Source organism: Triturus cristatus, chromosome 7, assembly GCF_964204655.1.
Source record: "Triturus cristatus chromosome 7, aTriCri1.1, whole genome shotgun sequence".
Taxonomy (NCBI): Eukaryota; Metazoa; Chordata; class Amphibia; order Caudata; family Salamandridae; genus Triturus; species Triturus cristatus.
This window is the reverse complement of record NC_140590.1, coordinates 529,386,620-529,400,965: the sequence shown is the minus strand read 5'-3', so window position 1 is coordinate 529,400,965 and position 14,346 is coordinate 529,386,620. Positions and strand designations below refer to the sequence as shown.

The 14,346-nt window shown below is 43.7% G+C and overlaps 1 protein-coding gene across 3 annotated transcripts in view; it reads right to left on the bottom strand.

Annotated features, from left to right (window-relative positions):
- The window catches only part of MXRA7 (matrix remodeling associated 7), a 278,558-nt gene that overhangs the window by 93,617 nt on the left and 170,595 nt on the right, over positions 1-14,346 (bottom strand). The window lies entirely within an intron of this gene.

The window sequence follows — 14,346 nt, the reverse complement described above, 5'->3', positions numbered from 1 at the left end:
CTCTGAATGGTGTACGAAAGCACAAATAAAAAAGCACGTTGATCATTGGCCCGTACTAGGCTAGGGCCTTAGAATGAAGGTGTTTTAGAGAAGGAGTCACTACCACCCCCTTAAGGAACGGAAGACCATGGCTTATATTCTTTCAATGGACGTCAATGTGGCATCTAGTGCAGGGTGAAAAGGAGAAGATGGTGCTTTCCTGGTACCATATTTGTCAGATTAAATTAAGGGATATACTGAAAGCTAATCAAAATTTCTTGTGCCCTGACGAAGGAGGAAAAAATATGGCTAATGCAACCTTGTTTTTGAAAGGACTTAAATCTCTCAATAAAACTAAACAATCGCAAGTGCTGATGGTGGTGGACTATTTTCACTTGTACCGTAGGACAGCGGAAATGGAGAGATGTTAACTCGCTTGCGTTTCTGGGAAACAGAGACAGGATGTGGTTGCATTGATATAATCTTCGTGTTTCTGGCTTTCTGTCACTTCCCATGTGCTAAATGCATAAATCCTATTTATTAAGCTATGCACATCCTTCATATTCATTTTAAAGGAATAAGGGAGACTATTTGTGAATCTCTATTAAGTGTAATGGAACTTTCTGTATCGACTCTTTGTGAATCTTGTTGATTTTTGAGAATATTCCTTATTGATCGTAAGTGAACTTTTGCACATTCTGTAATGGCTACACTAACATATTTTGCATTTATTGAACTAGAATCTCCCATTAATTATATAGAGGTGGTGTGTATTGATTGTGATAGACTCCTCTGTATTTAATGGATGGGTGTGTTATAGTGTTTGTTTGGGGTTCCTCTGGATTGATTGTTTAATAACTCCTTTGCATTGGTTGTAGGAGAATCCTTTTTGCATCCTCTTTATTGATTTCATGGGAAGCCTCTGTGTTGGGCTGGTGAGGGGTCCATTTGGACAGCCATAAATTCAGCTTCTTGCAGAACTCAAGAATTGAAGAGGCTGCTCTGATCCGTAATGGCAGGTCGCTCTAGACTTTGAGCCCAATGTAGAAGAAAGACCGACTGCCAGTTCTGGTTCTGTGTATGAATGGGATGTGAGAGTCCTGCCAAGCAGAGATATATGGTTGGTCCGGAAATGAGATTCAGCTATTGAGGTAGGCTGGGTCTGTTTTGTGTAGTGCTTTGAAGGTGTGTGTGAGGAGTTTGAGTTGTGCTTGTTTGGGTATTGGATGCCAGATGAGGATTCTGATGTGTGGTGTGATGTGCATGGGGTGTGATAGGTTGCAAGTGATTCTGGCTGCTGAGTTCTGGATGTTTGAAGCCGTCTGATAGGTTCTTTGCTGATCCCAGCATAGAGGGTGTTCCCATTCCAACTTGCTTGTGATGAGGGCATGAGTGACAGTTTAGCGGCTGCTGGTTAGGAGCCATTTGCAGATTTTCTCACCATCTTCAGGGTGTGGAAGCAGGAGGCTGTGAAGGTGTTGACTAGAGCAGTCTTGTTGAGTCAGGTTGCCAATCATAATCCAGAGGTCCTGTGCATGTGTGGTAGGGCTGGGTGTGGGTTAGAGTTACACGGCTACCAGGTGGAGTCCCATTTATTCCTGAAAATCACAACTTCTGTATTACGTTTGAGACAGTAGGTCTTCATTCAATCTACTACTTTGGTCATGCAGTTGGCAAACTTGGTCATTGTCCGAGAAGGGGATTATGTGTGTGGGCGTAGGACCGAGCATCAATGTTGTCGGTGCGGTTGATGTTTGCTGGAGGGGTCATGTAAGCATCGAATCAGGTTAAGTTGAGTGAGGATCTTTGTGGCACTCCACAGATGAGGTTATGGGCATCTAAAGAGTAGGGGGTCAGTCTGACTTTGTCCTTCTAGCCAGAAAGAAGCACATTCAGTGGAAAGCAGGTCCTTGGATTCCAATCTCGAGTAGACATTGGATAATGATGGGGTGGGATAATGTGTTGAATACCATGCAGAGGTCGAAGAGAATGAAGACAGTTTTGTCAGCTCTGTCTAGGATACAAAGGATGTCACCAGTAGCGGCGATGAGTGCTATTTGCCTGCTGTGGTTGGGTCTAAAGCCAGATTGTATGGTGTGGATGAGTTGGCAGTCATTGAGATAGTTGGTGAGGCATATGTTGATAACTTTCTCCAGGACATTTGAGGGGTACGGTAGCAGGGAGATGGGTCTGTAGTTGGCGAATGTGCTAGGTCTACTGAGGGATTTTTAAGCAGAGGGAGTGCTGTGGCATATTTCCAGTTGTGCAGGAAGATGACTGATGAGATATGGGTGAGTGCTGCACTGATAGGTTGTAGTCCATTGGTGAAAGAATGGTGGGGGCAAGGATTTGATGGTGTTCAAGAGTGTACGGACTGCACAGTGGATGTGGTTTTGTCTGTGGAGATGACGGGCCATGTGGTCAAAGTAGTTTCCCTTGATGAGATGGGGAGTCATGTTGCGAGGTCTGTCAGGCCCAGCTGGGAGTCAAGGTTGTCACATATGGTGCTTATCTTGTTGCATAGGAATAGTGAGAGCTTGTTGCAGAGGTCCTGTGAGGGGGGTGTTTCTATTGAAGGTGAAATCTTTCATGATTAGGTTTGCTAGAGCAGAACGTTTTGGTGGCCGGAAACTGCTAGTGGTAGCATCTATGGGAAGATTTGAATAGGTTCCTGTAAACATTGTCTTGGCTCGTTTTCCATCTGCACTCCAGTTGTTTGCAGTAGCGTTTCATCATATTGAGCTCCTCTGTGCACCAGCAGGCTTGTGTATTGATTTATGAATTCCTTTGTATTGATAGTAAAATAACTTTCCTAAATGACTGAATGCCAATGCTTGGATGCATTACATTCATTAACACTTTGTATTGATTACTGCAGAGCCATCTGTACAGTGCTTAATTTGAGCCGGTGGTTGCAGGTGGGGCTCACTGTCACTCTTTTTGGGGATCCAAATAAAAGATAGAAAGAAGGAGGAAGAGAAAGGCAAAAAACTGTGAAAAAAGAAGAAGGGATGAAAAAATCTGAGATTGAGGTAAAGAGCAAAGGAGCGTCTAGTGGGGAATCAAAGATGCATGAGGTTGAATCAAGACTATGCAGCCTTGGTACTCAGTACCCCAACTTATGGTAGTGCTGCTGCTGGCCCAACACTTTACTGATTAAGCAGAGCCTCTATGCATGTGTTAGTAATTTATTTAGGGCTTCACCAATGGGATAGTGAAGTTGTATCTATGCTTTTTTATATCTGAAGTGACAGAAATCAGCCCAATGCAGCAGGAAGATAACTTTGTAGCTTGTAGAATCGTTGCATTCCTTGGACCTGAACTGAGGTAGGTGCAGCAGGAACATATCACAAAATGCATCAGCAACAAGCAGTACAGTGGTTAAGTGTGTTTGGGGTTGAGGAGTGTGTGTATTTGTTTTGCTTTGTGTGTGTTTATATGTTGAGTTTGAGAGCATGTGTGAGTCTGAGTAGCAACCTGAATTTCACATACATTTTGCGAAGACAGGCTTAAAAACCTTGTGGAGACCCTTTATCTCTATAGCTATGCCACTACTTCACTCTATTAATCGTGCTGGTTATTAGTTGTGAAAGTACAGTGGCCATGTGTGGGGCAAACTATGGTGGTCCTAACGAGAGCCCCAGCACTTATTTTGTTTTTACAAATTAAGTGCTGTTCTCACTTAAGCTTTAAACTTACTTATGGATGCCCACCATAGACACAAATCTCAAGTTCATAGCCTGCCAGATCTCTCTATGGGCTCTGACCACATTCATACCTATTTTATAGTCCCTACACAACTCTCATATTGAGTTCAAAATGGTACCATACAAAGGCAGCCTTAATTGAGATGCACTGGCCACTCACTTCCCTTAGCCTCAGTGCCACTGCACCTGCTGCATTAATGGTAGTTACATCCCTGATTTAAATGTCTTCCTACCACTCTGTCAGCTCTTCTTCTGTGTCCTGGTGTATCTCAAACTCAATACTCATCCTTTTTCCTGATAGAGTACTTCTATGAACCGATCTGGGTCAATCTCCTCTTAGAGGCCTCATCGTCGCATTTCGGTTCTCCCAACAAGCCCCATATTTCCTTTTCTTCCTACCCTTCACCTTCACATTCATGCCAATTTAACTATTGAGTGCGATTCAGCATTGAATAGTCCTGCACTGCCTTATGCTGTATGCAGCCAAGAATCCTAGTGGCGGGTTTGCCATTGTCTCCCATTCTCACAGCTTTCGTCCACAGTCTCCTTCCCTCAACAACGTCCTTGCCCACGTTGTCACAAGCCTGATCAGTAGAACTTCTAAATAATTTACGATAAATTGCATATGAAATATTTGCAAACAGAACTGTTCTGTGCTGTCCAACTTTACCTCTCTGGCAAACGCTTGCTTCTGTCTCACCTGTGAAATTACCTCCCTGGTGACTGTTTCACTTATGAGTTTGACCTACTCCTCCTATGTACATCCTCTCTAGTCAAAACACTTTGTAAATAAATGTTCACAAATGCTATTGCAAAACACTCAGCTCTCACCATCTCCCAGGTTAGGTGGGGAGGGGAGAGCAGATCTCAACACTATCTTCCAAGGGGATGTGGACATGCAGCACCGACCTGCATTTCCCTGACAATGAGCAAGAGGGTATGCGGATCGCACTGCCATCCTCCACATCCAAATGGGGCCCCTGAGCTGTACTCGTAGCTATCTGTTCACCACAAGAACGGTGGGCAAGCTGCCCCTACAGCCACCTCCTGGCAGTTTTGGCTGAGGTTTCCAACATTGAATACGTGGGGGGCTTGCTATTTAGGATAAGTGCTTGGCAAGCACTGCCAGGTGACTTGTGAAGCCTCAGACCATGACACAGATAAACAAGGAGATGATGGTCCATGTTAGGGGCTTCCCATCTTCCTGATCACTTGTGTGCGGGCTTGAGAAGTGTAGGAATCTTTTTGGGAGCTTCAGCAGACAGTATGTTGGTGAAGATGAGTGGGAGAGAGTGGACAAACGATTGTCTAAAAGCACCAAATATATGGTGACATGGGTAACAAGAGTGAGCAGTAGGGTTCAAGTTGAGAGTAGGTAAAGGGGCACATTCCATTTAACAAGAGTGAAGGGGGATGGGACTGAACCCCCAACAACACATGGTCGGGGTGGAGCAGAAGACCCCGTATTAGTTTAGTAGACAACTTCAGAGTTTCGCACACAGCTGTGATGTTATACACAGGAATTGTATTAAAGCGATCTTCAACGGGGAATGGATACCGCTTTGGACACGCCATATGTGTCTTTCTTTGACTACATTGAAGGCTGCCCTTTGGTCTGTTTTAGTCCTGAGGAAGACCTGCCATGATGTATAGTGAATAACACTTGAACACAGGGTTGAAACGTCGACGACATTACGTTATGTCCTATGTCAGCTATCCTTGGAATATGTAAAGAAGATCTAAGGAATGAATACACTGAACAAAACATTTTTGGGAAATTTTGATTATATGTGGTTCCAAGGTCTCAGGTTTGTGTATGTGATCACTGGGAGATTTGTGATTTTCACTATGTATATGTTAATGTGATGCATTGTTTGTTATGATCTCAGGACAGCCGTTCAAAAGAGAAATATGAAAAGAGATAGATATACATGTTTTAATATATGAAAAATAATATATTTAAAATAAGTTAATGTTTGTGTTATGTCAGCATTTTTTAGATATCATTTTCTTGAAAGATTTGTGTTTTTTGAGTCAGGAGAAGTTTCATACATGTTTGAGGGATCATTTATAGGCCCCACTAGTATTTAATGTTTAATGAAAAACATTCTTTTACAATTCCCCTTCAGGAGATTTCATTCACCCAACAGAACTGTTTGTAGCTCAGAACTACTCTTCCTGTTTGAGCAATGTTTGATGTTCCATAGAGAGAATGTGTATATGAGATAGAAAGTTTGGAGGTGTGGTGATGAGCTCCAGAGAAAAACCATGTAGGATAATGTCCAGCACCCATTGATCCGATGTTATGGCTCACCAGATGAGGAGAAACTGTTGCAATCGAGCAGACAGATGTTAATTGATCGGGGGAAAGGAGAACGGAGTCACTATTTGGTGGTGGGTGTGACACCATGGGAGGAAGCACGTCTAACATGACCTTTGGAGTTGGTACTCCTGTACGTGCCCCTTCTAATAGTCTTGTGAAGAGGAGGTGTGACGTTGTGCATGAAAGGATAAAGAAGACGCATTGGAAGATGCTGCTTTTGAGCCTGCACTATATGAGGAGCGGCAAAAGGAGCTACGGGGAGTGGGTGTTTGTAGTGCACCCATGGACTTAGCAACCACTGGTCTTTCTTCATCTTTTCCAACACTTGGTCAAGTTGTGGACCAAACAGGTGTTCCTTGTCAAAGGGGACATTCAAAAGAGGTTGCTGGACTTCTGGTTTGAAGCCAGAGATACGCAGCCAAGCATGTCTGTATAACAAAACACTGATATTGATACCCCTGACAGCAATATCTGCGGAGTCCAGGGCGCACCTAATGGAGATATTGGAAATTAGTTAGACCTCCTGTACAAGTTCTTGTCCTCTGTTTCTATGTTCATCTGGGAGGTACTAGATCAGTTCCTCCATTTCATCCCAGTGGGCATGATCATACCTGGCTAAGGGGCCTTATGTATTTGCAATCTGCCAGTAATTGGCAGACTGTGGCGCTACTCAATTCCCTGAAGCATCAATTAGCTTAGACTCCTTATCAGGAGGTGGAGCATCTGCTATGGTTTGTGAATTAACCCTCTTACATGCATTAGCAACAACTAATGAATCAGAAGGAAGTTGCCCTCAGATGTAAATAGGGTCTGAGGGTGCAGTTTCGTATTTTTTGTTGACCCTGGTAGTGATAATGTATGCTTACGCAGGGTCTTTAAAGATGTCATCAGTGGCTCATATTGCCTTTTAACATTAAAGGGTATTGGGTAGCCCTATGAATAGTTGATAGAGTTTCAAAAATGAAGTCTTCCTCTATAGGCTCTTTATGGAGTGGCGAAACCTGGTGATACGCTGGAGCCCTACTGATGAGTTCCTGATATTAGGTGGTATTATCAGGAGGCGATGGTTTGGCAGGGTAGAGGTCTGGATCTGTGTCCCCCTGGGGACCAACTGCATAATCTGGCCAAGGATCTGTGGGCTGTGGTGCATCATGAGAAGAATCATCCGCCCCCTCTTGCCCACCCGTGAAGGAATGTGTGGGCACATGTGGAGAAATATCATGGGGATCACCTGGAGAATGAGGTGGAGAGGGTAGAGGTGGGGGAATGAAGGGTGGAGGAGGTGGCAGTGGCAGTGGCGGAGAAGCAGGTGGAGAGGACTAGTAGCCTTGTCAATTTTCTTCTTTTAATAGGCACCAGTAAGTCTATAGCTTCTCCAAATGAATGGTGGCACTTTGAAGGAGGTGGCACCGACACCACAGTCTGGGTTAAGATGCAGTCAGTCTGAGGCTGCATATGCAGCTGATTCTGTCATGGATAGAGTTGTTCCTGCATTGTCTGGAGGCTTGGTTCTACCGAAGAACCTGGAACTAATTTCGATGCCGGTAACAACATTTTTGGCGCAAAGATGGGCTTCAGTTTCAGAGCTGAATTGGTCAGAGCCAAAGATGAAGAGGGTTGGCTCGGTGTGGAGGCCGATGGCTTAGGCCATGCTTTCGGTGCCGAGCAAGAGGGCAAGGCATCCGTAGCAGATGTTCGGTGCTGACCATGCCCTGTTGGCAGCCGTGGCCTAGAAGCCTTATATTCAGTCAGAACCAAAGGTCTTTTGGTGGCAGGACAATGGAAGCAGTACTCACAGTATGCTGACCCGATGGAAGGTCCTGCATCTAGCGGTCGATCTGTAAGTCGGAACCTGAGTCTTCTAAGGAAAAAGCCTCTTCCTCGGCCTCAGAGGCCTCATGGAGTTCCTCCTCCTCGGCATCCTGTTGGCTGAAGATGTCAGGTGTTTTGTTGACCTCTTGACACTACATACTCTGCGATGCACCTTTCGGTCCTGTAAGGTTTTCTTCAATCGGAACGATCGGCAGGCCTCGCAGTTTTGTTCCTTGGATTCGGGAGAAAGGCACAGGTTGCAGACCTGATGTAGATCGGTCCACAGGTATGTAGCGTGGCACCTGAGGCAAAAAAATGAATTTCGTCCATTCCATTAGCAGAGCATTGTTAGGGGAAGACAAAGAGTTCAAAAGAGTGGCCCGGAAGGGTGAGGCCCAAAGGCTGCAGTTGGAGCACGTTGATTCTACAGGCGATAGTTTCCCAGAGATGGAATCCCAAAGATGGAAATGCGTTTGATAACAACACCGACGAGGGTAAGGGTGAATTATGAACTGAAAGTAGTACGAAACGGTCTCGAAGAAGAGCGCAGTAACACACCTCAGAACTTGAGAATGGAAAGAAAGAAATCTAACAATTAAGTCGATGCCCAGGCGTATTGTCACCAAGTAGGGGAATCACTTTACCACGTGGCTCGAAAGACTTATTCAAAGAAAAACACATCCAGACTCAACAGTAGATAGCAGGAATATGCAGAGCATTTTTATCTACAGTCACACATGCTTCGAACACAAAGCTCCCACAGGAGACTTGTAAAGTAATTCATTTTTCTGGTGTGCTGATTATTTAAGCGTAAGGCAGTTTTAGATCACTGCACCCTTAGATGCTGTTAGTGACTCACTGACACGTGAAGTGCCAAGCAAATATTTCCTTTCTTGCTTCCTAGACAGCAACATTTTCAGCACCGAAACAATGAGCTGACAGCACGCGGAGCTCTGTCTTTTGGGATTCTTTTAAAACGTTGTGCTTCAGGCCTAATGATACCAAAGTAGATGGTGCTTTGAAGCCGACAACGCAGACTTTCACGCCTGCTTCTAGCCTTCATAGGTGTCGCTGGCTTATGTTTTCAAAGTGTCAAATACCCTTTTACCATCTTTCGGAGTGAATAATGCTGACACTTCTTGTGTGTTTAAAATCGATGGCGTTTCATTTGCATCCTTGCCTTTTAGCTACGCAGATGGTGAAGGTCTGACACTATTCCATCATTATTTCCAACCCTCACTTAGAGATGTTTATGGCATAAATAATATATGGGTCTTGTGTGTCTTACCATCCTCTGGCCTCTGTTCTGGGGTGTTCCTCCCAAACTTCACCCAATGAAGAGGCATAATAGAGGAGTGGGGATATTACAGACTCAAAGGGAAACATGAAGGAGCGGGCATTAGGTGAACCCACGAAAGTCAGAGAAGTGCAGGTAGGCTCTCAAAGAGGAGAGAGATGTAGGGCTAGCTGCGCTCCAAGAAAAGAAACAGGTTAGAGCAATGGAAAAAGACCAGCAGGCCGGGAGGATGAGTGCCACGTGGCACAGTCAGGTGGGCTTGTGTACCAGGAGGAGCAGAGACACCGAGACCAGGTAATGCTCAGATTAGAGTAGATAAAGGCCTGGATGAAACCTGCTCGCTCCCTGCACGCACATGCAAGTAGCGAACAGACACAGTACATGGTACGGCGTACAGGACCTCCTAGGATGGAAGAGCAGCAACGCAGCACGAGTTCAAGGCCATTATTAGCCTTTTGCCCTGCAAACAAAATTAACCAATTCGAGAAAGCACAATAATTAGACCAACTAAATGAGAGAAACAGCTTACTAAATAAGAGGCTTTGTAAAGCATTTTAAATTATATAGGGTTTTATAAATGGGCTATTGCAGCTTTAAATGGAGATTTGGAAAAGCAAAACTCCCTATAGAAATCGTGCTGTTGAGCGTGTACTTGCAGCTACGGTACCAGGATATCGAAGCCTAAACATCATCTGATAAAAATATTCTCTTAAATATTGTTTACAAAAATATCACCTCATGTGATGAAATAATAGAAAATCAATACACAATAGAGCAATATTTTTGTAAACAATACTTATCCCATGATATAGATGTCATATTTTATTTTTGCAATCAATATTATTCCACCACAAGTGATCCTCATCATGCTTTCACCGTTGCCCTTCCAGGCTCCCTTTGGACCAACTGGACTATGAACACAAGTAACAGCAGCTCTGCAAGGCTACTCATTCTGAATCACACACAGGCACCTCACTTTGCTGCAAAAGATAAAAGGCAAAGATTACACATGTGAAGCTGCGGGCACATGCAGGAGCGGCCATGCAGGTAAAAGAAGTCATGCTGTTAGGGAGCAGGATAAGATGTGCATGCAGAGTGAGCCAGAACGTGAAGAGGGGATGTCCCAGGCCAAGACCACCTTCTCAGAGGGCACAGATGTGTCGAAGCAAGCTTCACAAGCAAGAAAAGCAAGAACCTCCCAAGATGACAGTGCTGAGATTACAGACTACAAGAAGGCCTACACAGAAACTTCAGCAGTTTGTGTCTCCAGTGTAGGGAATGCTTCCCCCCTTGTGCCGTCACAGGGGAACCTAATGCTTGAGATGGGATGCGTTGATCCAAGCTCTGTGCTATTACTGTCTCAGGGGATTCACAAGTGCTGTTCAGCATGCCCGCACTGTGTCAAAGATGGCCTCTCCTAGGAGGCTATATGGTGTTCTTATTCCTTCCCGATTCATGTGCCACTTTGTCTTAGTGATCATTTAAGGTCTGTGCCATTGTAGTTGGGCATCATTCATTACCTCATGTCGCTCATGGCCACTGCATGGTGTCCAGCGGTCTAGGATCTCTTGTGTATGTCTATTTCTGTGGACATGTCTCTGCTGCTGCCGCCGCCGGGCCATTAATCATTAATCCTTTCACAATGGGCTAGTGATTGAACATGGTTGTTCTAGTTTTGAGAAACAGTGACAATAATTCTCTCACTCATAGCAAGCACCATTATTTTCTAGGTTGAGTTTTTCGGGGGGCGGAACTACCACCCTCGGGTCATATTCTCTATAACGGACATGAAAACGCCTGTAGTAAGGGCAGATGTACGTGGCAAGCCTTGAATTCTCGGTTTATTCAGTCATTACCTTAACATATCGTATACAATAACACTTCTTCCTTTTTACCTTCCTTCCTTGGTTTAGGCCTTTGTCTTTTGGTCATTGATGAGGAGAGGCTGGATTATTCGAAGAACATTTTGGTCCCGATTCACAGAACTAATTTAAGACAAAATCCTAAACTTACTACCATTTTGGTATTCACAGAAGGCACTTACTCATTTCGGTATTCACAGAAGTTAGGAGTCCTAACTTTATGACTCCTAAATGCCTTCTGTGAATACCGAAAGTCTTAAAGTTTGGATTTTTCTCAGTTTAGGAGTAGTAAAGTTAGAAGTCCTAACTTTACTACTCCTAAACTGAGCAAATTCCAAACTTTAAGACTTTCGGTATTCACAGAAGGCATTTAGGAGTCCTAAAGTTAGGACTCCTAACTTTGCTACTCCTAAACTGAGAAAAATCCTAACTTTAAGACTTTTGGTATTCACAGAAGGCATTTAGGAGTCCTAAAGTTAGGACTCCTAACTTTACTACTCCTAAACTGAGAAAAATCCTAACTTTAAGACTTTCGGTATTCACAGAAAGCATTTAGGAGTACTAAAGTTAGGACTCCTAACTTCTATGAATACCGAAATGAGTAAGTGCCTTCTGTGAATACTGAAATGTGTAAGTGCCTTCTGTGAATACCAAAATGGTAGTAAGTTTAGGATTTTGTCTTAAGTTAGTTCTGTGAATCTGACCCTTTCTTTCTATCTTTATGAAGTGCATGTGGCCCCTGACCTATTTGTTGTCTCTAATGGATAACTCAGACCCATGCCCTAGGTTGTTGTGCCTTTTTAATTCACTTTAATAAATAGCTGTGTATCACTATCACAAGAGCAGTGCGCTCTGACCGGATGCACCAGCTTTCTTCTGGTGAAATATACTCATTAAAGCACTTGAGCAGTACCATGGCACTCTGACCCATAATAACCCTGGCCTATCTGCATGATGAGCCACCCTCACCCTGCAGCCTTGACATCCTTCTCTATGCTCGAGCCTTTGATGCACAGGAGCCTCGCTGTGCATCTGATTCACCAGCATTGCATGTCAGCCACTATTCTCCATCTTGTAAGTATCATCCATCATTCGTTACAGATCTATTGCCTTGTTAATAAATGGCCTAAATCCAAGGTGAATTTGGTTAAAATGAGATAATCTCGCCAGCAAAAGCAGCATGTTTGCATTGTCCGACTGTAAACGTGCTGCTTTTCGCAAAGTGTGCGCTAAAATGGGTGAGTTAAAGCGGGTCTGCATCGCGAAAGTACTTTTAAGCTAGAGTTATATTCCAGTTACAGCATACCGTGGCTTTGATCGAGAGTGTGATTCATTACCAAAGCATTTATGACGCCCCACTCACTATCACTTCTCTCTCAAAACACTTATCCGAATCAGGAACTAACTGCTTTAAGATCCCCTATTCTCTGAATTTAACAAAGTATGTTATGAAAAACTTCAAACATAAGAATATGAGAGAATTCCGTTATACACTGATCGGCGACCAATATCTCAGAAGGGGACCCTCATGTAGTTCTGTAGTGAGCGCAGATGTAAACGACAAGCTTTCATGTCTTGGTTCATTCAATCATTCTCTTAACAAATTTCTTGTTCAATAACACTCCATCTCTACCTTCCTTCATTGGTTTAGGTTTTGCTGTTGGTCATTGGTGGAGAAAGGGTGGATCATTGGAGTATCATTTTACATTTGGACAAAGTAGACTGCAACTCTCTCGAAGTTGGCTGTTGTGGCTTTTGAGACATAGCTGAATATCACTAGCACAAGAGCAGTGTGCCCTGAACAGATGAACCAACTTTCTGCTGGTTAAACATACTTGTTAAAGCACATTGGCGGGAACAAGGTAGTCTGAGACATGCATCACTTCATAATAACCTGGGTGTATATGCATGGTAAACCACCCTTACCTAGATGCTGCCACAGCTTATTTTGTAACACAATAAGTGCAGGGGCCTCGCATTTTGTTCGAAGGCCCGTGGCCAGAACTATTGAGGGTCAGGTGACAAATGCCAATGCTGCATAGTCATAGACATTCCCAGAGCTATTATCTCAGAATTGCAAATTCTTCTTCATACTTGCCTTCAAACTTTGTTGGTCTTGCTTTTCTTTCAACCCCACCCCCGTTGTTTGTATTTTTAATTCTCGGCTTAAAGCCTGATGAGGGGGAAAAAAGTGCAGGACCCTAAAAATGAATGCGGATCCCCCCTCCCCGGCTCGATTTAAGTACTTGATGCTCCCAATAGACATCCCTGTCTATGCTCCAGCCCTTGAAGGAGAGCCTGTCAATGCATCATGCACAACAGCACTGCTAGTTAGCCCTTCCCCACTGTAATGTAAGCGTTATGCATAACCTTTTGCAGAGGTGGCTCCATGGTAATAAATGGCCGTAATACAAGCTGCATTTAATCAAATTAGATAACTTAGCCAAGACTGTTGTTCAACTGCTAGCATGCTCCTTTTCCCATTAATTCTGCTATAATCGGTGAGTGGAAGCTTATCTGTAGCTGTAAAGTACTTCCAAGTCCAAAGTTATTTTCGATTTACCGTGTACCATGCCCTTCATTGAAAGCAACTGAAAGGGTGATTCAACCTTACATTGATTATTTTATGGGTAATATGATGGTTGTTGGGGTTGCTGCTCCCTGCGCACAAGGGAAGCATGGCCTGGGTTATGGCACATGAGATGTATATTTTTAGGCTGCTCTGAATTATTATCATCTGTAACACTTCATGTGAAAAACAAAACAATACGTACAAATATTTGCAAATAAGAGCAGGGAAAAGTATAGGGACCAATGTCCTAAAATCAATCCAAAAAGACAACTTATCCGTAATCCATCCCTAAAACTTTTAAGATGTTCCAATGTGGTGTCATCTCTCTCTTAGAACACTTCTCCACCTCATGCACTAGCTTCTTTAAGATAACCTATCCCCTGCATTTATCAAAATATGCTACAAAAAAACAAAATCACGGCACTCAGACGGGGACACTCAAAACGGACCTCCTATATTTCACTCACAGTACTGACCTATGGGCAAAGAATATACAGAAGTGCCTACATATCTCTGCAGTGACTAACATACCCTATGGTCAAAGCTTAAGGTCTCACCCTCACTGTACCTCAATGGGAAACCATCTCCATCTTTAAAAATAGAACAATGACAAATCATATTTTAATCCAATGATGCGGGTCCGGCACTGCTCAATCAACTTTGTCCACCTCTCACCAAAGTTTCTCTTGACTCCAGCTTCTCCCTCTGCCCTCCCCTGACCAACACTAATTATTTCCTAGTAGCCCTCAGCCTCCTCAGACATTGCCCCTGTACACATCATCTCATGTTGTTTT